This window comes from Cricetulus griseus, chromosome 2 (assembly GCF_003668045.3).
Source record: "Cricetulus griseus strain 17A/GY chromosome 2, alternate assembly CriGri-PICRH-1.0, whole genome shotgun sequence".
Taxonomy (NCBI): Eukaryota; Metazoa; Chordata; class Mammalia; order Rodentia; family Cricetidae; genus Cricetulus; species Cricetulus griseus.
Genome location: NC_048595.1, coordinates 95,835,678 through 95,860,442, shown reverse-complemented (window position 1 = coordinate 95,860,442; position 24,765 = coordinate 95,835,678).

Here is a 24,765-nt window from a genome sequence, read left to right as displayed (position 1 = left end):
TGATTTGCATTTCCCTGATGGCTAAGGATGTTGAACACTTTCTTATGTGTCTTTCAGTCATTTTAGATTCCTCTATTGAGAATTGTCTATTTAGTTCTATTCCCCACTTTTTAATTGGATTGTTTGGTGTTTTGGAGACTAGCTTCTTGAGTTCTTTGTATATTTTGGAGATCAGCCCTCTGTCAGATGTGGGGTTGGTGAATATCTTTTCCCAGTCTGTGGGCTGCCGTTTTCTCTTACTGACTGTGTCCTTAGCCTTACAGAAGCTTCTCAGTTTCAGGAGGTCCCATTTATCAATTATTGATCTCAGTGTCTGTGCTACTGGTGTAATGTTCAGGAAGAGGTCTCCTGTACCAATTAATTCAAGGGTATTTCCCACTTTGTCTTTTAATAGGTTCAGTGTGGCTGGATTTATGTTGAGGTCTTTGATCCATTTGGACTTAAGTTTTGTGCAGGGCAAAAGACATGGATCTATCTGCAGTCTTCTATATTCCAGCATCCAGTTATGCCAGCACCTTGCTGATGGTGTTTATCAGCTACAGGAGTTCCCTGGTTGAGTTTTTCGGTCACTTATGTAGACTATCATGTCATCTGCAAATAGTGAAAGTTTGACTTCTTCCTTTCCAATTTGTATCCCCTTGATCTCCTTTTGTTGTCTTATTGCTCTAGCTAGAACTTCAAGGACAGTATTGAAGAGGTATGGAGAGAGTGGACAGCCTTGTTTTGTCCCTGATTTTAGAGGAATTGCATTGAGTTTCTCTCCATTTAATTTGATGTTGGCTGTTGACCTGCTGTATGTTGCTTTTATTATGTTAACGTATGTTCCTGTTATCCCTGATTTCTCCAAGACTTTTATCATGAAGGGGTGTTGAATTTTTTCAAAGGCTTTTTCAGCATCTAGTGAGATGATCATGTGGTTTTTTTCCTCAGTCTGTTTATATGGTGAATTACATTGATGGACTTTCGCATGTTGAACCATCCTTGCATACCTGGGATGAAACCTACTTGATCATGGTGGATGATTTCTCTGATGTGTTCTTGGATTCGATTTGATAGTATTTTATTGTGTATTTTTGCATCAATGTTCATGAAGGATATTGGTCTGTAGGTCTCTTTCTTAGTTGTGTCTTTGTGTGGCTTGGGTATCAAAGGTTATTGAAGCCTCTAAAAAAGAGTTTGGCAATGACCCTTCTGCTTCTATTGTGTGGAATACTTTGAGGAGAATTGGTATTAGCTGTTCCTTGAATTTCTGGTAGAATTCTGCACTGAAGCCATCTGGTCCTGGGCATTTTTTTGGTTGGGAGACTTGATGACTGCTTCTATTTCATTAGGGGTTATAGGTCTATTTAAGTTGCTTATCTGTTCTTGATTTAATTTTTGTAAGTGAAATCTGTCCAGAAAATTGTCCATTTCCTTTAGATTTTTGAACTTTGAGGAATATAGGTTTTCGAAATGTGACCTGATGATTCTCTGAATTTCCTGTGTCTGTTGTTATGTCCCCCTTTTCATTCCTGATTTTTATAAATTTGCATGTTCACACTCTGCCATTTGGTAAGTTTGGATAAAGGTTTGCCTATCTTGTTGATCTTCTCAAAGAACCAACTCTTTGTTTCATTGATTCTTTGTATTGTTCTCCTAGTTTCCACTTTATTGATTCCAGCCCTCCATTTGATTATTTCCTGGCATCTACTCTTCTGGGGTGTATTGGCTTCTTTGTGTTCTAGATCTTTCAATTGTGCTGTTAATTCTCTAGTGTGATTATTCTCCTGTTTCTTCATGTGGGCACTTAGTGCTATGAACTTTCCTCTTCGCACTGCTTTCAAAGTGTCCCATAAGTTTGGGTATTTTGTGTCCGCAATTCATTCTCATTGAATTCTAGGAAATCTTTAATTCCCTTTGTTATTTCTTCCTCAACCCAGGAATTGTGCAATTAGGCTTTACTTAATTTCCATGAGTTTGTAGGTTTTCTGTAATTCATGTTGTTGTTGAATTCTAACTTTAAAGCATGGTGGTCTGATAAGATACAGGGGGTTATTTCAATTTTTTTGCACCTGTTGAGGTTTGCTATGTTGCCAAGTATGTGGTCGATTTTAGAGAAGGTTCCATGTGGCGCTGAGAAGAGGTTAAATTGTTTTGTGTTTGGGTGGGTGTTCTATAGATATCTGTTAAGTCCAATTGTGCTATAACTTTTATTAGTTCTTTTGTTTCTTTGTTAAGTTTCTGTCTGGTGTTCGTGTCCAGTGGTGAGAGTGGGGTGTTGAAGTCTCCCACTATATGTGTGTGCAGTTTTATGTGTGATTTGAGTTTTAGTAATGTTTCTTTTACAAACGTGGATGCCTTTGTATTTGGGGCATAAATGTTCAGAATTGAGACTTCATCCTGATGGATTTCTCCTGTGATGAGTAGGAAGTGACCTCCTTCATCTCTTTTGATTGATATTAGTTTAAAGTCCAATTTGTTGTATATTAGGATTGCTACCCTGGTTTGTTTCTTGGGTCCATTTGATTGGAAAATCTTTTCCCAACCTTTAATTCTTAGGTATCATCTGTCTTTGAAGATGAGGTGTGTTTCTTGTGTGAAGCAGAAGGATGGATTCTGTCTTCTTATCCATTCTGCTAATCTGTGTCTTTTTATAGACGAGTTAAGACCATTAATGTTGAGGGATATTATTGACCATTGACTGTTCTTGTTTGTTTTTGATTTGGTGATGGTGGTGAAATTGTGTGAGGGATTCTATTCTTTTTTCCTTTTGGCTGTTGGTAAAGTGGGATTATCTATTGCCTATATTTTTCTGTTTGTAGTTAACTTCCTTGGGTTGCAGTTTTCCTTCCAGAACTTTCTGTAGGGCTGCATTTGTGGATATGTATTGTTTGAATCTGGTTTTGTCATGGAATATCTTGTTTTCTCCGTCTATATTGATTGAAAGCTTTGCTGGATATAGTAGTCTGGGCTGGCATCCGTGGTCTCTTAGTGTAGGTAGAATATCTATCCAGGACCTTCTGGCTTTCAGAGTTTCCAATGAAAAGTCAGGTGTGATTCCGACAGGTTTGCCTTTATATGTTACTTGTCCTTTTACCTTTGCTGCTCTTACTATTTTCTCTTCATTCTGTATGTTTGATTATTATGTGGCGAGGAGACTTTTTTTTGGTTCAGTCTATTTGGTGCTCTGTAGGCTTCTTATATTTTCATTGGCATGTCTTTCTTTAGGTTGGGAAAGTTTTCTTCTGTGATTTTGTTGAATATGTTTTCTGGGCCTTTGAGCTTGATTTCTTCACCTTCTTCTATACCTATTATTCTTAGGTTTGGTCTTTTCACTGTGTCCCATATTTCCTGGATATTTTGTGTTAGGGATTTGTTGGACTTAAGATTTTCTTTGGTTTATGAGTCTATTTCTCCTGTGTATCTTCAACTCCTGAGATTCTCTCTTCCATCTCTTGTATTCTGTTGGTTATGCTTGCATCTGTAGTTCCTGATATTTTATCCAGCTCTTCTATTTCCAGCATTCCTTTAGATTATGCTTTCTTTATTGTCTCCATTTCAGTTTTTAGGTCTTGAACAGTTTCCTTTAAAGATTTGTTGATATCTTGTATTTTTTGGTTTGTTGTTTATTCCATTTCTTTAAGGGATTTACTCATATCCTCTTTGAGGTCCTCTATCATTTTCATGAAGATGTTTGTAAGGTCATTCTCTTCTGCTTCATCTTCATTGTGATGTTTTAGTCTTGCTGGTGTGTAGTCCCTTGTCTTCAGTGGAGTAATATTGGTTTTTCTGTTGTTGAATGTGCTTTTATATTGTCTTCTTCCCATCCTTTCTTCTGGTGGGTGTAGCAGGAGTCTCTTCCTCACCTGGTGGGTATGGGACCAAGGTTCCCTTCTGGGTAGATGCAAACAGTTCTAATACTCTGATGTCTGTCCTCTTCTCCTGGATGGAGGCAGGACTCTTACCAGGGCCTTGGCAGTCTCTGGGGTATGCTGGAGCTGCTGGCCAAGTTCGGATCCTGTGAGCAGAACTCTGGAGTCAGGTGTCCGCCTTTACTCTTTATTTTTAAAGATTTATTTATTTATTTTATGTGCACTGGTGTTTTGCCTGCATGTTTATCTATATGAGGGTGTCAGGTCCTCTGGAACTGGAGTTACAGACAGATGTGAGGTCTCATGTGGGTTATGGGAATTGAACCAGGGTCCTCTGGAAGAACAGCCATTGCTCTTAACCACTGAGCAATCTCTCCAGCCCATGTGTTTTACTCTTTTTGTTTGTTTGTTTGTTTGCTTTTTTCGAGACAGGGTTTCTCTGTGTAGCTTTGGAGCCTATCCTGGCACTCTCTCTGGAGACCAGGCTGGCCTTGAACTCACAGAGATCCACCTGCCTTTGCCTCCTGAGTGCTGCGATTAAAGGTGTGTGCCACCAATGCCTGGCCATGTTTTTATTCTTATATAATTATTTTTGGCTTTTATTTTTTAGTAAAAACATAATTATTTCATCTCCCTCTTTTCCTTTCCTCCCTCCAAATCCTTAATTGCTTGTTCCTGAATACACAGCCTCTTTTTCTCTAGTCTTTATTGTTTAACACACACACACACACACACACACACACACACACACACACACACACACACACACACGCACGCACACACACTCACACACACACTCTCTCTCTCTTCTCTCTCTCTCTCTCTCTCTCTCTCTGACACACACACACACACACACACACACACACACACACCACAATATAGAAATGCAACCTTCTCAGTCCATTTTGTGTTACTTGAGTGATTTTAGGGCTGAATTGGGTTTCATCCCTGGAGAAGACTATTTCTCCCATTCTGAAAGTGTTATTTCTAAGAAAACTATCAATTCCCTAGTAGGCAAATAAGTAAAAGTTATACTTGTATTTTGCCAAAAACCTAGCTAATAAAGTAGTAGTAGTAAGTAGATAACTGCCGGTCTTGACCATAACCAGAATTAAAGCGATGTGATATAAATGATGACAGCACCACAGGTACTGACAAAGCAGCTGTGGAAACAGTTGCCCCCTTCAGACTTCCTGGCACTGCTCCCATGACCCTCATCAAAGGCCATGGCCATCACTTGGTTTTCCACCAGTTCTGTCAACTACAGAGACTCTGTTCAGAGAGCTCAAGAGAAACAAATGTCCAAATTAAGACAAAAAATCCTTGTGAAAAGAAGAAAAAAGGAGTTGATAAAGTTTTCATGACCTCCAGATTAGTTGGAGTGGATGTAAATTTTGGTCCATCTACTTATTGGAATAAAATTCTGAGACTTCAGTAGCTATTATGAGAACCACATAGAATGGGACATATTTAAGCATGAAATTATATACAGTTATATACTGCTTCAAATGACAGTAAAAACATATGTACTTATTACCAAGGAATGAAAAAGAAGGAAAGATAAAAAGAAAGAGAAGATTTCTATTTCTACTCATGTCCATACATAAAGACAAAAGTACTAGCTGAACATGGTAACACTTGCCTTTAATTCCTGTACACAGGAGACAGAGGCAGGTGGATTTCTGTGGGTTTGAGGCCAGCATGGTCTGCATAGTGAGTTTCTAAACTACATGGTGAGATCTTTTCTCAAGACAAAATAAAACAGCTGGGCAGTGGTGGCACACACCTTTAATCCCAGCACTCAGGAGGCAGAGGCAGAGGCAGAGGCAGGAGGATCTCTGTGAGTTCAAGGCCAGTTTGGTCTACAGAGCGAGTACCAGGATAGGCTCCAAAGCTACATAGAGAAACCCTGTCTTGAAAAACCAAAGAAAAAAGACAAAACAAAACACGAAAAAATGAAAATACACTTTTTTGAACCAGTCAGAATGATTTCCGCCCAGCAGTTAAGCATTCCCAGTTATAGATGCTGTGTGATACAAAATACAGTTTTACAAAGCAATGAATGACATCAAATTCCATTTGAGTGATTCACTTGTTACAGGAATCACAGTGCTTAATGGTATAGAAGGTTTGTACAGACAAGCATTTGTGCTACAAGCTTAGAACCGAATGGCTGAGGCACACAAGCATCTACAGAAATTCTTAACCTTTAAAGGCAAAATGCTGTGGAATTTGAGTTGTTGTCGTGGTTTTGAAATAAAAAGGATTAGCTTTGCTGCTATAGATTAACTGAGAAATCTTTCCTGGGCTCCTGTTGGCTTCCTATTGCTGCTGTAGCAGTGGCCCAATACAACAGAGATTTATTATCATTATTTAGGTCAGAATTCAGACATGGGGTCCCACTGGTCTGAGATCATGGAGTTAGCAGGGCTGTTTGTGTACCCTGTAGGAGAGAATCTATTTGTCTTTTCCAGTTTTTAGGAGCAGCCTGCATTTCTTAGATCCTGGCCCCTTCCATCATTACCAAACCCAGCAATCCTTTCCACATTGCGTTACCATGCCCCTCTTGCTGTCTCTTATGCCACTTTGAAGAACTGGTATGATTTCATTGAGGCAACAAGGACAATCTCACTATTTCAAGGTCAAATGACTTTAGTTGAATCTGAAATATTAACTCCCCTTTACCATATAAGATAGCACATTCATGACTATCCTGTCTACTAACCTACCCAACACCCTCTTGGTGCTGTGTGTACTGCTGGGACAAGCTGAAAGGAGAGAGGAGGGTACAGACATGAAATTCACAGAAATTGGGATATGTGTAGACTATCTGTCTACCACACCAATACTCAATAGGTCACATTAAACCAATGCATGGTATTTGTGGAGACTTGGGGGGGAAATTCATTTTCTTCTTGCTGGGACATTCAAGGTAAGTCTCATGATGAAGTGACATTTGGAATGGGCCTTTAAGACTAACTATGATTTGAAAGCACAAAGATGGCAGAAGAAGCTGATGGCATTTCAGATAGTAACTGTTAGATCCAAACTGGTGAAACTACCATTTTGGTAAAGAAACAAAATCAAATCCTGAATTTTTTTAACATTCAGATTTATATATCAAAGCAAAAGGCATGGGGACAAAAGTCACCAGTGCCACGGACAATCCACAATACCTCTTTTCACCCCCTTGTAAGCTGGAATTTGTTTGTTTGGTTTTCCAGTTGTTTGTATTCGCCCTTCATTCCGTATACATGCCCAAAGTGCCATGCCTGAGAATATTTGACTGTGACAGATAAAGTCTTGTGCTTGGAGCAGTACAGATAGATGAGCTGGAACTAAAGGTTGACTATCAGAGAGGCTCCTATCAGGTGCTGATTACTGGCTTTATTGCACTGTACTTAGTGCTATGGAAGAAGGGAAGCCAAGACAATGCAGGAGAGGGGGTGCCCACTAGGCAAACATAAGCATCAGAGTGGCTACTGTGTCTTCCCAAGAACCCGATCTCATCACCGATAGCTTCCCGAGTGTGACATGCATCCTTGGATCACTGGTCAGTGTGTTTCAAAGAATTGTCATGAGGTCTTCCTCACCAAAGCCTTGAGTCTGCTATGTCTGTAGGTCTTTGTGATGATTGCAATTCTTGTATTGATTTGGTTTATTCATGAGCTGCAAACAGTCCTGGTAGTTAAATTTCTCTTTTATATCTTATCATTCACAGCTCCTGTGAACAGATTGTCAATAGAAGTGTTTTTCCCTTGTCCTGGCTAGGCACTGTGGCATACCCTATAACTTTATAACTTTATTGGTCTAGCTCAGGAGGGTGAGGATTCTCTTAGTCTCCTGGGTTAGTAAACTTCCCATTGCTCCGAGGGATATGCCTAAGAAAAATCCTAAAGAAGGAAAGACTTCTCTTGGCTCACAGTCTCAGAGGTGTTAGACATGGCCAATTAGCACCATCAATTCTGTACTCTAGAGAGGCTGAGCATGATGGTGGGGAGTGAAAAGCTGTAATCTCACAAAAGTCAAGAAGAAGAGAGGGGCAGGGACAAATACTCTCTAGAGCATGCCCTAGTGATGTAGCCTTCCAAGTTGGCTTCCCCTCATGAAGTCTTCATCATGTTTCTATGTAAGTTAGGAACCTATCAATGTATGCATCTGTAGATAAGAGCAGAGGTGTCACAAGCCAGTCACTTCCCCTAAGCCCTTTCCCCTATGAACATTTCTGGCAACTCTGGGACCAAATCCTTCAACACATGATTTCATGGGGATCTTTAAGATTTTGTTTTCAGTGTGTATAGAGGTGTGGTATATGTGTTTGCACTTGATTACATATGTGGTTGACACTGGATGTCTTCCTCCACAGCTTTTTTTTTCTGTGAGTGCTGGAGATTCAAACTTAGGTAAGCATCAAACACTTTACCTCCTGAGGCATCTCATCCTCAATCTTCCCCCAATAGTTAAAATTGAAACCATAGCAACCTCTGTCTAAAATGCAGGGCAGATACCACCACTTGCAGGATGCAGATGTGCTGGCTGGACCATGCCTCACTCCTTAACTCTAAGTGAGAAAAGTAGCAAAGAGATGGCTAGAACAATTTACAATTATTTACACTCCAATTTGTGGATTTTTCCCTATAAAAATAGAACTCTATTAAAAAACATGAAGCAGAAGAGAAGCCATGAGGGCTCCTGAGTTATGAGGCAGACAAACCCCCAAAGAAAGAAAACAGCAGCCTTGCTAATACATTAATTCGGAAAAGGAAGAAAAGGGCGACTAAATGAGAAAGACACATCAAATGGTGTTATTAGTAATTACTGTTATAAAATGGAATAAAATGGGAGCAGACAGGAAGGAGAAGGAGAAGAAATGCTCCACAAAGCATGTCACAGGAATCCAGGAACAGAAAGATTTGGAGTCAACCCTCTTTTAAAAATAATCACAAGCACCAAGGAATTCTAACCCCCCCTTTACAATGGCAAATGGCAAATCATTGACAGACAATGGGAAGAAATAGAAAAAAATGTTTGCAAATGGGAGGGTGAGGTCAGAACTAGGAAATTTCACTAAGTGGACTTCAAAATGAGAGTGATCCAAGGAAGAATGTTCTCCAAGAAATAGGTTAACCTGAAGTAAGTGGGAAGGACTTCAGGAAGCAGAATTCTCACCAGAAACTTCATAAAGAATGATCATAAAAGCAACCTGTGATCACTTGGAAAGAGAAACCCAAGCAAAGGTGTTCCTAGATAGCTGTGTGTAGACAATCCTAACACATGGAAGTCATACCATCCTGTATGGGTCAATGCCATAAAAACAGTACACTGTTACTGTTGTGTAGCTTGGTATTCTTGTGGGACTATTAACAGCAGGAGTGTGTGGGTAGGTGTCTGACTCTTTTGCCTTCTCTTGGGACCCTTTTCCTTCTACTGGGTTGCCTCATCTAGCCTTGATATGAAGGTTTGTGCCTAGTCTTACTGTAATTTGTTATGCTATGTTTGGTTGATATCCCTGGGAGGCCTGCTCTTTTCTGAAGGGACATGGAGATGGGTGGAGTAGATCTGGAAGGGATGGAGGGAGGGGAAATGCAGTCAGGATGTAATATATGAAAAAGTATTAAAAAATCATACAGTATTTAGCGACAGCTACTCCAGGGATAAAGAGAGGGAAGTTGATGACTCCTGGGATTTAATATACCAATGGAAATGTGAGTTCAGTCTTATGTTTGGTCTTTAGCTAAAATACGCCTGTCATACAAGAGATTTTTTACATAAAGAGAGGGTCACAACAAGTGTCCATGCTGAGAGAGACACTTATGGGTCAGACTGTGCCATGCTCTGCTCTCATCCCAGGTGGAAACAAGCCAGTGGTAGTGCTGGGTGGGTAACAGCTGGTGCAGGGACAGTCCCAGGCAAACTCAGAAGGCTGGCGACTTTGGTGCCAGTTCTCTGATATGGCAACACTGTCACAATAATTGGTCAGTTGTTGGTGTAGGTAGACTGAGAATTGCTATTCTGCAAACTGAAGTATGGAATTTTCAAATGTATCCTTCTAATTTTAGGGAAAATGATCCTAAAATATTCCACATTGATCATTTGTTCTTCTAGTCAATGAAGCATTTATTGCAGGTTTTGTAGGCCCTGGGCTGGGTGGAGGAGAGAAGAGCAGAGGGTCCCTTTTGTCTGAATGAGCCTGAGTGGCCAAGTAGGAGAGGAAGGTGTGAAATCTATAAAATCCACAACAAATGGAAATGTGAGGGATCCCAGTGCAGGCAAAGAACAGGGCAATGTAAGCAAGAATGTCAGGGAGGGACAGACTGAATCAAGAAGGCCAGTAGGCCTGGTTGGAAAAGCCGCTATGATGAAATGACATGAAAGCTCAGGGCAGCAGGATGAGCAGAGAGAAGGGCTCTGTGAAAAGTCAGGGTGCATTAGGAAAATGGTGTTGGGACAAGTGTTCCAGACAGACAGATGGTGTGTACAGAGTTTCTGGGGCAGAGAAGACTGTGTTGATTTAAAGTAGTCAAGAAAAGGTGACTTTCTCACTTGAATCAAGAGAAAAAGAAAAGGCATTGCCTTTCAGCTAGAAGAGCCAGGGAGATTGGCTGTGATGCTGATGACAGCGGTCCAAGGAAACTAGTTGGAAAGAGATGATGATGATGATGATAATGATGATGATGGTGATTCTCTCTCCTCTCTCTCCTCTCTCTCTCTCTGTCTCTGTCTCTCTCTCTCTCTCTCTCTCTCTCTCTCTCTCTCTCTCTCTCTCTCTCTGTCTCTCTCTCTCTCCACCCCTCTCTCCATGTATGTATGTACAGAGAAAGAGATATCATGGGACCAGAACTCCTTCCTTGAAGTGGAAGACCTAGGTGTTCCCACCATGAACTGTGTGCAAATGAAGTGAATTACACCCTAACAAGGGTGGTTTTTTTGTGGCTTACTAATAAACTTATTCACATCCTAGCATATAGCTTTCATGATGAGTCATTTGCACAAGCCTGGGGAGAGAGAGATCAACCTTGTGGCTCATGAGCATAAAATTATTTTGAGGGTGATAGAAATATTTGGATTTAGGTAGAGGTGGCGGTTGCACCACACAGAAAGAGTGAAATGCCACTGAACTTTCAGTTTACTTAAAAATGGTTAGTTTCTCAACAGCTGACATGGCCAACATGTGACTCTGAAATGGTCATTATACATTATATATGTGTATTGAAATGCCACAGTGTGCCCTAAAAATACATATAGGTACTATCCGTAACTGATGTACATGGATAGAAATGAAATAGCGTTTAAAAATAAATGGCTAATTTCATGTCAAGTAGGTTTCACCCCAGTAAAAAGCTGGAAGTACAGATGACCTATAGGCAATCAGGCTGCTGAGAGAGGGACAATGCAGGCTGGGGAGGCTGGTGATTCTGAGACGTTCAGGGGTTGGAAATCTCCGTGTACAATTACAGAGTGCGTTTCAACAATAAAAAAAGAGGAAGATGCAAAGGTGAAAAATGAAGACAAAGTGATGGGGGCAGTTCCAGTGGCCTGTGTATCTGCTGCAGGTTATGCTAGTCAGTGCAGAGGTACTCTAACATTTGCAGGAAATTTAGGTGTTATGTTTTTCATTTCTTTTCTTTTTAAAAAGAATATATTTCTTTTATGTTTGGAATTATAATGACATCATTTTTCCCTTTTCTTCCTCCCTCCAAACCCTTCCACATACCCCTCCTTGTTCTCTTTCCAAATTCACGGCCTCTTGTTTTCATTGATTGTTGTTATATACATATGTATAGGTATCTGTACATGTATGTATGTACACATATATTCCTAAACATATTCTGCTCAGTCTATATAATGTTATTTGTGTGTGTTTTCAGGGTTGACCATTTAGTATTGGGAAACCAATTGGTGAGATCTTTTCTGGGGAAGAGTATTCCTCCCAACCCCAGAATTCTTTAGTTGTCTCTAGTTCTTTGTGTAGGGTTGAACCCTCAGGGTCTTTCCCCCTTCTACACTGTCCTGTCTCTTGTGGAAGTTTAGATTTTCAAAACACTTCATAGAAGTTGGTTGAGCATTTAGGAACTAGATCCACATGGGTTGATGTGGGAATATAGTTAAATAAAGCTAAACTCCCTGATGCCCATGCCAGTGTCTGATTTGCTGGAACGTAAGCCTGGGAATCAGGAAACCCTGGGTTTAAATAGTCTCTGCCAGTTAAAGGCTAGTCTAAAGTTGTCAGGATACTGCTATTGGGGGATTGACAGAGATGATGGATGCCAAGCACTTATCACGGGGTTGGGCACACCATAAATGCTGTTTCTCTTTGTTGCTGTTATTGTCATTATCATTATTTTAGGACACATGAAAGGTCTCACTGTCCACTTACTTTAAAAAATCACTCTAATAATGGATCCAAAGGGCAGCTAATCTGTTAAATCCACAGTCGGGGCAGATGCACTGAGACCAGAACAAATTAAGTAGTGCTTAGAGAATCATTGAGACTCAACAGACAGCTTCAACATCAAGCCCAAGACAATAGGATCTAAAAATTAAGAATATTGGCCCAGTTGTGCAGAGGTAGTAAATGTATGCAGCGTTTAAATGAGTAAGAAATAACACCACATAATATCACCTACTTAGAATATGCAAAACTAAAGTGTCTCTGCCAAAAGGCAGACGGTGGTGAGGTTAATGAAAAGAACAAATGGGAGAAGACAACAAGGGAGATGGAAAGCTAATAATAGGTTAGGAATTCATCACAAAAAGATGGCGTTCACATTAGAAAAAAGTTAAAATGCACACTATCCTCACAAGCGGAGAAATTAAAATAATTTATTAAAAATATCTATGGCACTTAACATCCCCCATACCAGCAGAAGACATGCATAGAAATATTGACAAGATTATGCAATCAAAAAGATTTTTTCCACAATTAAAAAATAATAATAATACATGTGAAAACTAGATAGCTTATGAGAAAATTCAAGCAGGTAGAAATAGGCCAGAAAAAAGCACAAATATATAAGGAAGCTATAATAAGTTATGTATCTATTTTCTTAAATATAGATTTTTTGGGGGGGGTATGAGCCCATAATCTCAAGACAGAAAGATAAACTCAAGAAAATAGGTGACATTTATAGCAAGCCTGGCAGTGGGAATTTTAGATGCTTGGCAATAAATTGCAGGATCATAAAAGAGATTTTTAAAAATTATTATTTGTTCAAACCAGACTGGTCAAGGACATAGAAATCTAAATAGTAAAAAGTATACTGAAAGTTTTACTCATCCATCACATGTGGCTGTAGTGACCTAAATGGCACAACGAGTTACCCTGAAGGAGTCTGAGAGCTCCCAGTGGATGGAGAATGAGACTTCAACTCAGAGTACATGGTAAGTGTCCAGTTAGGAACAGATCCCCCAGGTCTGACTGTCTGGAGTAAAATCCATGCTCCACCATTTAATTGTGTTGTTGTGAGATCTGGGATGAGTTACTCCCTAATTCTTGGTTCCTACCTGAGAACAGAGGACAAAGCCCCAAGCCTCACGCTTGGCGAACACAGGATTTGTTGGTACCATATGGACGTCTTCCTGCATTTCTCATCTTCCTTCACAGACATCTTTTCTTTTTAGAAGAGTATTAATTCCTCAATACACCCCATCCCTTTTCATCTCTGTGTCTTTACTACAGTGTTATTAAGAGAAATGGAAGCTTGCCAAGGATACAAATACAGAAATAATAAGCCCAGCTAGGACCTCAGAGTCCCACTTTCATATTGTACTCTTTTCAACTTTAGTGGATCAATTTATCTCAGAGAAAAACAGGATTCTCCAAAAAAAAAAAAAAAAAAAAAGGGAATGGGGTTCAGAAGACGGCTTGATGGGTAAAGTTGCCTGCTGGCAAGTGTGTAGACCTCAGTTCAATACCTGGAACCCACATGGTGGGAGGAGAGATTCAACTCCCCGAAAATCATGCTCTGACACCAGGCTTTGGCCTACACACCACACACACACACACACACACACACACACACACACACACACACACACACACACTCGCACATGCATACACATTAAAATTAAAAAAGAAAAACTAGGAGAAAGTCTGCATTTGAAGTCACTGATGGAGGAGTGAGCAGCTGGGACTTTGGACGTACAGAGCCAGGATCTTTTAAAGAACAAAATCCATACTGGGGTGAGCCTTCCACTTCTCACTGGAGTGAGCCTCCCATTCTGCATCACTTTGTCTCTTGATGCATTTGGTACAGTAAAAAAGGAAGCAAACAAATCCAGGCCTGTTCCACATTCATGGACTCAACATTGTCATTTTTCTCAAATTAATTTAGAGATTATTGAAAACATGATTAGAAGATGAGCAGATTTTTATGTGTGTGTAAGTTAACAAGCTGCTTCTGCGTCAGAACATGCAGGTAATCTTGAAGACATTCTACCAGACAAGGCTACAGCAAGACTCTCGGTAAGGTGAGAGAATGCCAGGCGCCTCCTTGTGAGCCAGTGAAGGAGGGAGTCAGAATAAGAGGAAACAGAAGAGGATCATTGAAAACCCAAGAAGAAAGTAAAAGGATACAGGAAAAGAGTATAAGGAAGAAACACGAAAAGAAGAGTCACAGGCAGCCTCAGCCTTGCACCTCCCAGCTGGGTGGCGGCTCCCTCATCTGGAAGCTGGTCAGTTCTAACTCCAGGACAAGCACACAACCTACACAAGCCTCAAATCCAGTTTGGTAAAATGGAGGTTTCGCTAATGGGGACCTATGCTAAAAACAACAATCTCAAATAAACTAATGGCGCATCCCAAGGTCCCAGAAAGACAAGAACAAACCAAATCCAAACGTGGTAGGTGGCAAGAAAAACCAGGCCAGAAAGCAGTGGGACAGAAAACAACAACAATGACATAGGATTGATCAAATAAAAACATGAATATTTGAAGACAATAAGATTGATAAATGTCTATGCAAACCAAGATCAATGGAGATTTCCCCCAAATAATAAAACCAGAGATATGAACAGGCTGTTACTACAGATTTCAGAGAAAAGGAGAGGATTTTTTGACCCTTCCACAAACCAGAAAAATGTAGAAGAAATGAAAAATTTCTTAGATACATATGACTTCCCCAAATTAAATCAAGAAGCCCTAAGCAGAGTCAGATCCACACAGGTCCATGAGGGTAAAGTGGTAATGAAAGTCTCCCAACCAGGGATGTCAGGACTGACTGGATTCACTGCCGAATTCTACTAACCCTTTAAAAAAGAGCTGTCGCCAATGCTTCAAACCATTCCATGAAGTAGAAAGAGAGGGGACACAACAAATTCATTCTCTGAAGCCAAAATACTCTTATGCCCAAACCAGAAAAGGACACAAGGAGAAAAAACTATTAGAACAATGCCCTTGAAGAATATAGATGTGAAAAATCTCAATAAAATGATCATAAGCCAGATTTAAGAACACAGTAAGAAAATCTTGTACTGTGACCAAATTGGTGTCATTCCAGGGATGCAATGTTGGTTTAGCCAATACAAACCAACAAGGAGGTTTAATGTGTAAGTAAATTAATGACAGAAACAACCATTAGTTTCAATAGTGTACACAGAAAAGGAATTTGACAAAGCTCAACATCTCTTTGTGGCTAAAAACCCAGAAGAGGCCAGGACTCAAAGGAACAAATACAACATAATGCTATGAACAGAAAACCCATAGACAATGTCACAGCAAACATGGAAAAGCAGAGCATTTCTTTTAAAACCTGGGGATTCTTAGCTGTCACAAATGTCACTCTGAGCATTTCAGAGCATGCTGTTCCACCTACATGTCACGTATCTGGTGAGTCTATACCTAATGGTGAAATTGGTAGAGGTTACTAGTTGCATGTGTGCTCAGCTTTAGTAGTCACTGACACACAGTTTTTCAGAGTGATTATAGTAGTTTGAGCTTAGTAAACTGTAGTTTTTGCAATTAATGAAGTATTGATAACTCCCCTATCAGTCATTTCCAATGGCTCAGCTCCTTGTTTATGTTTTATCAGGAATGCTTGGGAATTGTGCTGTCTCCTCACCAACACATGCTGTGACCAGCACTATACATTTAATAAAGCATTGTTGTCGCTTTGTAATTTTAACTTCCATTTCTATGATGATAAATTTCCTAAACCTTTTATTATAAACATACTGGCCATTTGGGTATACGCTTCAAAAAATTCTATTAAATGTTTCCCATGGTTTTAAGATATTGAATTTGCATGTTTTTGCCAATTGCCAATCTTTTCTCTACCTCATTTGAAATGAAATATTTGATTTTTAGACAAATTTTAAAAGTTATTATTATTATTATTATTATTATTATTATTATTGTTGTTGTTGTTGTTGTTGTGTTGTGTGTGTGTGTGTGTGTGTGTGTGTGTGTGTGTGTGTGTGTATGGATGTGTACATGCCATGGCAGGTTTGTGGTGGTCAGAGGACAATGTTTAAAAGTTGGTTCTCTCTTTCTACCTGGGATCAAATTCAGGTGTGTGTGCTAATTAATTTTATGTCAACTTGACACAGGCTAGAGTCATCTGAGATGAGGGGACCCCAATTGAGGATATGACTCCATGAGATTGGGTTGTAGACAAGATTGTAGAGCATTATTGTAATTAGTGATTGAGGTGGGAGAGTTCAGCCCATTGTGGGTGGGGTCATCCGTGGACTGGTGGAGCTGGGTTGTAGAAGAAAGCAGGCTCAGCAAACCTTGAGGAGTACACCAATAAGCAGCATCCCTCCATGGCTTCTGCATCAGCTCCTAACTCCAAGTTCCTGCCCTACTTGAGTTCCTGTCCTGACTTCATTGATGATTATCAGTGATACAGAAGTGTAAGCCAAATACACCCTGTCCTCCCCAAGTTGCTTTGGTCATGGTGTTTCATCACAGCCACAGTGACTCTAACTACAACAATGAGCATGATTGTTTTATCTGAATGCCTGAAAAAGTCAGGAGAGGTTGTTGGATCTCCTGGAGCTGGAGTTACAGAAGGTTGTAAGCTGCCATTCAATTCCTGGGTGCTAGGAATTGAACCCAGGTCCTCTGCAAGAGCAGTGCATGCTCTTAGCCACCAAGCCATCTTTCTAGCTCTCAGTCTTACAGTTTTAAGATTATGATTTGAGTAAAGTTTGAATATGTCTTTTTTTAAATTCTAGCTTTAACTGTTTCTATTTTCATTAAGGCAATGGACTTTTGTAATGATAAGTCTTTCCTCCAGCCGCCTGAGTTCTGTCAGCCACCACGTTAAGGTCCCAAGTAACATACATACATATAAACCTGCAGACATCTGTGTGATGAGAGCTGATATTAGTAGTTAAGATTGGAACAAAAGATTGTAGGCTGGTAATCCTTTGCTCTATGTGTAAAATCCATATATGAGTGAGTGTATACCATGTCTGTCTTTTTGTGACTGGGTTACCTCCCTCAGAATGGTTTCTTCTAGTTCTATCCATTTGTCTGCGAATTTCAAGATTCCATTGTTTTTTCCCCGCTGAGTAGTACTCCATTGGGTAAATGTACCCTATCCCAAAGGATATGACAGACTCTGAAGACCCCCCCATGGGAGACCTCACTCTCACTGGGGAGCAGAAAGGGTATGGGATAGGTAGGGTGTTAGTGGGGGGCAGGGGAGGAGGGGAGGGAGAGGGACCTGGGATTGACATGTAAAACAATATTGTTTCTAATTTAAATTTAAAAAATGGAGGAAAAAAAGAGATTGGAACAGAAGATTATGCATTCACTTCGGCCAGATCACCAGGGTGTCTGGCAAATTACTGCTATTGAAATGGATGGATCTTGTAAATTTATTGTCATTCAATAAATTCTGAAGTTGCTGATGACAAAGTGTATGTTTCTGGCATAGCATGTTCATGACAGCATGGTTAGATATTACAGTTCCCAGAAAATACACTATGATGCCGATGTTTACTGCTTGAGTGGACCTGTTCAGCACAGGCATTTAAGCTAACTAAAATTTCATTTTCACATATGATTTCAATTTAAGTCAAACAGAGGCTCATTCTACTAAGGCAATTATATATGTGATGCTGAAGAGTTTATTCTGATTACAAAAGCTCAGTTTCTTCTTTAAATGAGTTTACATAATAGTTGTTTTCTCTTTAGTACAAGACAAAAAAAATCAAATTTTTAAAATTTAACATACAATCAAATCAAAGACCAGTCATTGTCCATATTTGCTTTAACCAACTTTTGAAAATAAAAGATCTATGTTGAGTTCCTTGATGAAGCTGCAAAGTGAATTCGGACAATCAAAACAATGAACCATTAAAAGTTGCCTCCACATTCAGAAAATAAAACCTTCAGTACAATGGAAAACTGGATGTAGGCTTCTTTTCTATGGAAATACCAATCACTCCCTTGTTACGGAAGAAATTATTACATTTCTCCCTGCTATTGTGCTCTGGTAAAACTGATCTGATAGACAACAAATTCTCCAAATAAGCATAATTCAGAAGCAAAAAGAATTAGAGGGGCAGGAGTGTGTTTGGGGTGTTCTCAGTTGTGGAGATTGGAACCCCAGACATCTTTGCCTTTGCAGAATTGGCAAAACAACATTAGTGGATTTTTGGTTATCCAGTTAAACAATACCCACTCTATTGTCTAATTTGTTTGCTTTGTTTTGTTTTTTAGACTACATTTCTGGTCAGCACTTTAGATCTCCAAAACTACATGTGGCGACAGTTTCGCTCTGGAGACTCAATCTTTTAGGCATCTTAGGATCGTCATTTGTGCATAATTAAAACCCTGGAGATTGACAGACTTAGCAGCATTAAGTTTAGGTGGTCCAGCTCTGTTTCTATTATCTCACCCCATCCCCCCCATCCTGACCATCCTTCCTATTCAGTCTCATCTTACCCATCCCATCTTCCCCACCCATCCAATCCTATTAGAGCCCACCCTCTTCCCATCCATCCCATTCAACTCATCTCTTGTCCCACCCCTTCTTCATCAGTTTCTTTCCTCAGAGCTATGTATAAATACTCAACAAGAAAGAACTTCAAAAAGGAAGAGATTATATGGGCTCAAATTTTAGGAGACAGGGTCCATCGTGGTAGAGAAGTTGTAGTAGCAAGACCATGAAGAAGCCAGTCACACTGTCCACTGCCAGGAGCTGTGGGAAATGGAAGCAGGTGCTCAGCTTGCATTCTCCTTTTAGTATGGTCCAGGACTCTCAGTATATGGGATGGTGCCTCCTGCATTCAGGGTGAGTCTTCCTACTTAGTCAAGCCTTTCTGGAAACATCCTCATAGACAGAACCAGAAGTGTATTTCCATGGTGATTCAAAATCCCATCAAATTGACAGGATGATCAGCCATCCCACAACTGATTTCGACACATTTCATACCATCCTCATTCATTCAGTTCCATTAAGATTTCCTTTTAGTTCCAGGACAGGCGCTAAAGCTACGCAGAGAAACCCCTTCTTACCCCCTCCCCAAATTTCTTTTTTTTCCTGGCCTTTCAATATGAGCTTTCACATTTAATCACAGAATCTCTCTCCTTAATTGGAAATTATGTAACGGAGAGGTGGCATTCAGTTTTTGGAAACCCATATCTTAAATTAAATGCTTAAATCAGACATACATGGACTCTTCCTAAAATTTCAGTGGGCTTTATCTCTACCTCATGTAAGAAGCAGAGTCTCTTAGGGCAGAAAAATTTGTTTCTTACTGAAACTCATTTACTCACTGCCTCACACTTTCTACCCTAATTAGACTACACTGCTTTAGACCCGAACACAGCAGTGGCCCAGTCATATGGATATTCCACGTATCTTATTATGCAAGTATTTATTGTGTTCTGGAAGAGAGTCAGACCCGGGGAAAGCAGTGAATAAGACACGAGATCCTGACTGCTTAGAGTCCTCGGGAGGGAGCTGGGATGGTTTCCTCACATCCCTTCTATTTTTGCTTTGTGCTCATTTGTAGTTTAGTTTCCCCTAATTATCAGCTCTTAGGAAGTGACTGGAAGCCCAGATTCCAATTCTGTACAAGGCACATCTACTGGGTGAGACTGGCCATATGCCTCAGTTGGCATGTATTTCTTTTGTCAAGAAGGGATGTGTTACGTCTTTAATGGAGACTTAAAAAACAGAAGCAATTTCTGTAAGTATCTACTACACATAATGGAGAAATTTCACAGGTTCATTGTGATAGGAATTAATGGAGTTAAGGCAGACAAAATACAGTATTTGAGACTATCTTACTAAATATCACCGATTTATCAGATATTCATATTTAATTTGTCGATCTTGCTCTCTCTTTCTTTCCTTTTCTTTGATTTTGGAGAGAATGTCTCCCTTTGTAGTCCTGGCTGACTTGGAACTTGCTCTGTAGACCAGGCTGGCCTCAGACTTACTAACCTCCTGCCATCAGAGTGCTGAGATTGAAGCTGTGTGACTCCACTCCTGGCTCATATTTTCCCTGTAGTCTCATCAGACATTATACATTTTATCAAGTGAGTCAGGTGACCAGTTTGCCTTTCCATAGACAGGAGCTCCTGTTTCTAAACACTACCATTTGGGAGTGCATTAGAACAAGGCTGGGGGCTCCTTTGAATTTAAAAGATTTCTACACTGATCTTAGTGGCAACTCTCCCTGGGACTCTTTAAAGGGACAGTAACGTAGGCATTGGAAAGAACACAAAATGCATAGGAACCAAAGGGCTTCCCAGGGCCTTCCTGTGCTCTGGGACTTGAGCAATATTCATGAATTCAAGACTGTCATAGAGGGCAAAGAGTGCTCCTGTGGAGCAAGTCTGGATTTATGACTACCAGTTTCTTTACATAATGTTCTAGAGGCCAGAAAAACTCCTGAGGGGTTTCTCCCATTTGCCAAAAAGGAGCCGTTAAAAAAAAAAAAAACCCTCCCATTTAAAAAACCGTCTATGTAAATACCATGACACTAAGCCCCAGGATAGGTGTAGCATTGTAAAGAAAATTGTTAAGATAGGAAGGTTTAGGAGGATCTCGTAGGGATCCAACTGAGAAATTCTGAACTTTTATCACCAAGTGACTTCAAAGAGACGCAGTGTGCAGTTTACACATGAATATTTTACAGCAACTTAAAAACAGATGTTCTCACATCTTACCCTCTTGAAAATTTGGAAAATAATCTTTTAAAAATGTGTTAAATATTTCAAAGTGCTTAACCTTTGCTCTGGGGTAATTACAGGTGAGCAGCTCTTTCCCGATAGACCAGCTTTTAAGACTTACCAAACAGCAGCGCTTCTGGCACCTGGTTGAGTCTTCTGAAGCAGGGTGACTATTTTTTTCTGCCTGGATGCCCGATGGTGTCATTGTCAGCACTCCACACTTCTTATACTCCGGAAGTAGAAAACAGAGGGCAAACAGCCAGAACAGAAGAAACTGGAGTGATTGTGATATCAAAGAGACATGGAAAGACGTGAGAGGGCTTAGTCACACCCCAAGATGTTAGGAGGGAGAAGGGCTCTTCTGAGGACAGAGTAACAATCCAGCCAAACAGAGGGCTGGCAGAGTACAGCCCATGCTGTTGGAGAGTCCCCTTGACACCAGTTTCCACTTCCCTGGGACACTGGATGGGAGCAGAAGTCAGCTGTGAGCTATCTGCTGGGATTGTCTAGAGAAAGCCTGTCTCTTCAGCTCTGACTCCATGGGTCACAAAAGGTAGCAGCAAGAAAGCCAGGGATGTGCTGTTCTGAAGTCCAGACCCCTCTTCCAACCTGAATCTCAGCCTCAGCTGGATGAACTTGGACACACATCCACGACTTATTGGATAGTATACAAAAATATACTAGATATTCAAGAAATAGCAAGGGGGTTAGAAAGAGGGAGGGCTAGGGGGATGAGAACATGAGGGAATGGGATGGTCGAGGCGGGGAGGGATGGAGAGGAAGAGCAAGGAAAGAAATACCTTGATAGAGAGAGCCACTAGGGGGTTAGGGAGAAACCTGGTGCTAGGGAAACCCCCAAGAATCCACAAGGATGACCCCAGCTAAGTCTAGAAATAGTGGAGAGGGTGCCTGAACTGGCCTTCCCCTGTAATCAGATTGGTGAATACCCCAACTATCATCATAGAGCCTTTACCCAGTAATTGATGGAACCAGTTGCACAGATCCACAGCCAAGTACCAGGTTGAACTCTGGGAATCTAGTCAAAGAGAGGGAGGAGGGAATGCAAGAACAAGGGAGATCAAGATCTTGACAGGGAAATCTATAGAGACAGCTGAACCAAGCTCATGAGAACTCAAGAACTCTGGACAGACAGCTGTGGAGCCTCTGTGGGAACGAACTAGGCCTTCTAAATGTGGGAGACAGTTGTAAAGCCTGGGCTATTTGAGGGGCCCCTGGCAGTAGCACCAGGATCTATCCTTGGTGCATGAGCTAGCTTGTTGGAGCCCATTACCTATGAGGGGAAGCCTTGCTCACCCTTAACTCAGGAGGGAGGGGCTTCATTCTGCCCCAAGTTAATGTGCCAGTATGTGTTGACTCCCCATGGGAACCCTTACCTGTTGGGAGGAGTGGATGGGGGGTGGACTGTGGGGGAAGTGAGGGGCGTGAGAGGAAGGGTGGGAGGGAGAACTTTGGTTGGAATGTAAAATGAAATAAAAAAGAAACAAAATTAGCCGGGTGTTGGTGGCACACCCCTTTAATCCCAGCACTCAGGAGGCAGAGGCAGAGGCAGGCAGATCTCTGTGAGTTCGAGGCCAGCCTGGTCTCCAGAGCGAGAGCCAGGATAGGCTCCAAAGCTACACAGAGAAACCCTGTCTTGAAAATAAATAAATAAATAAATAGATACAAAATTAGATTAAAAAAAAAAACCTTTCAGGTGGGTTAGGGTTTGTGTTTCTGAGTTCTGGGTTATCTCTGATAGACTGATAAACATGCTTGTGGGAGAAAAAGCTGGGTTGTTCTAAGATCAGGCGTGGGGTGGTGGTGGTAGTGAAAGAGACAGGTAACCTGACTCCTAGTGGAGTCCTAAGAAAGTCATGCAGCTTCTACAGTGGGTAGATGCCTGGGTTAGCTACAGCATTGCATCTCTGCAGTTATGGGAATTCGAGGATTCATGAGTGGGACCCTGGATGGGTACTGGGAGTGTTGGTGGGATGGCAGGGTGCTAGATGGATGGCCTGGCTGACTGGCTGGTTGCATGATAGGAGTCCTGGGTAGATGGCAGAGGACTAATTCTGCTGTCAAAGCAGGAGCAGGGACAGTTGGGTCATCCTAGCTAGAGCCATAGAGAATCTTTCCTATTTGTCACCATTTTAAATTGTGTGAGCCTTTGACTTTTTGTACAGTCTGGATGAGGGGAGAATTGCATGGAGGTAAGATTCTGGGCCTCCTATCTTTAATAGATGGGTCTGACACAGTTTTAACTTTCTGTGCTGTGGAGCTTTTCTGATTGTTCTGGTCTTTCTGTGTGATTCCTCAGGTAACGTGAGCATCAGGGCTCTTCCCTTTGTATCTTCCTTTCCCAGCCTCAGGTTCCAGAACAAGGTCACAGGCAGAGGGCAGAGGAGTGTTTGGGGCTTCACTGTTACTCTCCCCCTCCCCCGCCTTGACATTAGAGGAGGTTATGCAAACACTATGGAGGTATATTCTTTTGTTGTAGTTTACCTTTATGCAGTTCAAAGGGGGAAACAGAGTCAAGAACTTAGCCTGCGTAGGCACCTGCCTCTTCAAGATGCCCAGGTTAGAGACCCCTTGAGGGTTTTAGTTCCAAAGTCCTGTGACCATTGATACAGTTAAAATAGCAAAGCCATTTTATAGTTGTAGTGAGAAGGCTAGAGCCACACTGGGATGCTTTGGGAATTTTAACTGGCATAGCTGACCTACCCACACCAAGGGCTTACCCTGGGAAGAAGATGTGGTGGGCATATTGTAAGCCCACCCTGAAAAAGCATCACAGGAGAGAGGTTTAAGAAAACCTCAGATTACTTCAAGCTGGGAGGTTTAAGGCCAGCCTCACCATTTGCAGTGTCGTAGAAGATGTATTCAAAGTCAAAAGTGAAAACATTTTAAACCAGCCATTACCAACAGTAAAAGCACCTGTTAAGACTCGACTGGTCTCTCCTGGCCAAATCTTCAATCTCTTTGCAATACAGTAGGGTAATAGCTTGCAGGGCAGCTATTGGGGAGACTGGGATGAGGAAAGCCCCTCCCTCTCAATAGCAGCTGTGAATAGAAGCTTGCCCGCAGAAGTCGCTGCTGTCTGGACCCTTAACTGCTGCCTGTTCACACTGATGGGTTTGGTCCTCCCTCCTTTTCTTCGGAGTCCTGAAAATACTTTTTTTTTTTTAAATCCCATTTCTTAAGCCACACAAAGATGAGTCCAGGGGAGCTGTCAGCCTGCTGATCCATTTCTTTGGAATTCTACTTGCATGATTTTCCATATTTAATGACAGTCTACCAGCAGGATAAACACACAGGCAAGGTTGAATCATCTTTCCTCTCCCCTTGGAGCGGGAACCCAAGAAAACAGGTGCAGAAAGCAGGTGGGAACTCTGGTGAGCAGGATGTTGCTTATGCCGCTTCTAACGCTTGAGGTCCCCAAGGGGGGTGTGGGGAGGGAGGGTGGGGGACACTTCAGCCAATGGAGGCTCATCCCTGTAATGTCAGTGGGCCTCCAGAGAAAGGGTACAGTGTGGGGCACCTGCTTGAGAGCAGTTCTTACAGGAGTCCTCTCAGGCAAGGCTAGAAGGAAACACTTGCCACAGTACTAGCTGAGCGCACTCTAGGAGAATCTCTCTGCTGCATTGCTCGAGGCTTGGGGCACCACTGTAGATGCTCCACAGTTCGGTCTTGAGAGGAAAGAACTAATCACACATCTCACAAAGTGCAGTTTGCTCCGTTGGCTAGAGGAGAGGTAAGGAGGCCTGAAGATTGTCTCTTTAG